The sequence below is a fragment of the Peromyscus eremicus genome, chromosome X, assembly GCF_949786415.1.
Source record: "Peromyscus eremicus chromosome X, PerEre_H2_v1, whole genome shotgun sequence".
Taxonomy (NCBI): Eukaryota; Metazoa; Chordata; class Mammalia; order Rodentia; family Cricetidae; genus Peromyscus; species Peromyscus eremicus.
In genome coordinates this window covers 111,418,595-111,421,290 of record NC_081439.1, presented here as the reverse complement: position 1 = coordinate 111,421,290, position 2,696 = coordinate 111,418,595, and the positions used below count along the sequence as shown (strand labels likewise).

The window sequence follows — 2,696 nt, the reverse complement described above, 5'->3', positions numbered from 1 at the left end:
GATCAGTGACATCAACAAGGTTGGTTTCCTGTGGCAGATCATATACATCAACTTAGTTTCAGGTGGCAGACAAATCACAGAAATCAACATTGTATACATTGCCAACATAGGATACTTACCTGAAGTGGGTCTCAGGTGGTAGTATGCACCACTGATTTCTGCATTGTCTCAGATGATAACAGACTACAGACAGCAGTATGGTTACAAGCGGAAGCAAGTTTCAATAGCATCAACATGGTTGACAGCAAAAGCAAAGATCAGTGACATCAACAAAGTTTCAGATGACAGGTCGAATCATGGATATCAGTAAGGTTAAGACAGGCAGCGAGAATCAGTCACATCAACATGGTTGCCTGTGTCAGTATAGATCGTGGATATCAACTTAGTTTCAGGTGGCAGACAGATCATGGAAATCAATATTGTACACATGAGTGACACAGGAAACTTACTTGAGCTGGGTCTCAGGCAGCAGTATGGACGAATGACTTCAACATTGTTTCTGATGACACTGTACACTGCAGACATCAATATGGTTACAGGTGGTAGCAAAGTTCAGTAACCTCAACATGGTTGACAGCTACAACATAGATCAGTAACATCAACAAAGTTTGGACGGTAGGTTGGATGATGAACATCAACATGGTTAGAAGATGCAGCAAAGAACAGTGACATCAACATGATTTCCTGCAGCAGCATGCATCAAGAGTATTAAATTAGATCTGAGTGGCATGTGGGATCAAGGAAATCAACATTATTTATGTTGGCAGCACAGAATACTTACCTCAATGTGGTCTCAGTTGGAAGGACAGAACATGGACGTCACCATCACATCCAGGGGGAACAAGGACCGCCAGCATCGCCATGGCTCCCTGAAGCAGTTTGGTTGAATGGTAGGTCAGATCATGGGCAGCAACATAGCTAGCAGAGGCAGCAAGGTTCAGAGACATCAAAATGTTTGCCACTGGCAGTACAAATCAGTAATATCAACATAGCTTTGGGGGGCAGATCAAATCCAAGACAACAACATGGTTAACAAAGGCAGCACAGATCAGGGACAGCAGCATGGTTACTGGTAAAGTATGGAACAAGGACAACAACATGGTCTCTGGTGGTAGCAAAGACAAAGACTATCAATGTAGCTTTCAGAATGAGTAGGATCATGGAAATGACATGGTGTTCAGTGGAAAGAGAGACTAGATATATGCATCAACACGGTTACCAGTGGCAGCATAGCCTCTGCTGTCACATTGAGACAGGAACATCAACATGCTTACCAGAAGTAGGAAGGATCCATAACATCAACATAGTTTTGTATGGAGGGTTGGCTCATGGATATCAACATAGTTAAAACATGCAGCAAGGATCAGTGACATCAATGTGGTGCCTGCAGAAGCATGGGTGATGAAGTACAACTTAGTTTTGGATAGTAGGTTAGATCAAGAAGAAGAACATACTTCACACTGGCAAAAAAAAAAAAAAAAAAAAAAAAAACAAACCATTTACCTCAGCATGGATTCAGGAGTCAGAACAGAACACCGACATCAATATCATATCCCTGGGCACCAAGAACCACAGGCATCAACATGGCTTCCAGAAGCAGTAGGGACAGCATGGTAGGTCAGATCGTGGTAATAAACATGATAAACAAAATAAGCAAGAATCAGTGGTATCAACATGGTTCCAGGGACAGAATGAATTACAGATATCAACTTCAGTTCCAATGGCAGATCAACTCATGGAAATCAATATTCTTCATGTTGGCAACACAGAAAACTTACCTCAGCATGGTCTTAGGTGGCAGGTCAGACCATCAACATCAACATCTTATCCAGGAGCAAAAAGTACCACAAAGTATCAACATGGACTTCAAACCAATAGGAATAGCATAGTAAGGTTCATGAACATGATAAAGAGGACAGTAGGCATCAATGTCATCAACAAGGTTGCAGGTGGTAGCATGTAAATATCAACAGTTTCAGATGGTAGCTGAGATCATGGCAATTAACATTCATCATGTTGGCAGCACAGAACTCTTGCATCAATAGGGTCTCAGGTAGCAGAAGATCTCCATGGATATGGACATCAATGTCATAGCTACAGTAAGACAGACCACAAGCATCAACAAGGCTTCCAGAAATAGTAGGAAGAGCATGGTAGGTCATCCAATCATGGACATCAATTTGGTTAACAGAGGCACATGGGATAAATGGCATCAAAATGGTTTCAGGTGGCATCATGAATTATGGATTTCATCTTAAATTTGGATGGTGGGTTAAATCTTGCAAATTAACATTCTGCATGTTGGTAACACAAAACAATAATTTAATGCAGTCAAAAGGGGCAGGAGAGATATTGGACATCAACAATGTATGTAGTGGTTAAGAAGGACCGCAGGCATCTACATGGCTTCCAGAAGAAGCAGGAATAGCATGATGTCCTATGTTAGACATCAATTTGACTAACAAAGTAGGATCAATGACATCAACATGGTTGCAGGTGGCAGCATGAATCATAGATATCAACTTATTGTCAGACTGCACAATAAATCTTGAAAATTAACATTTTTCTCATTCACAATACCATGGCAGGAAAGATAGATATAAACTTCATATTGAGGAGCAAGAAGAACCACAGGCATTAACATGCCTCCCAGAAATAGTAGGAATACCATGGAATGTCTGACCATGGACATCAAA

At 41.1% G+C, this 2,696-nt stretch overlaps 1 long non-coding RNA gene across 1 annotated transcript; it reads right to left on the bottom strand.

Annotated features, from left to right (window-relative positions):
* Positions 1-828: 828 nt before the first annotated feature.
* LOC131898831 (uncharacterized) lies at positions 829-1,839 on the bottom strand. The gene is made up of 3 exons (XR_009376031.1): positions 1,504-1,839; positions 1,275-1,384; positions 829-918 (listed from the first exon to the last, which is right to left on the bottom strand). It is a non-coding gene; the product is annotated as an uncharacterized LOC131898831 (long non-coding RNA).
* Between the last annotated feature and the right edge of the window lie 857 nt (positions 1,840-2,696).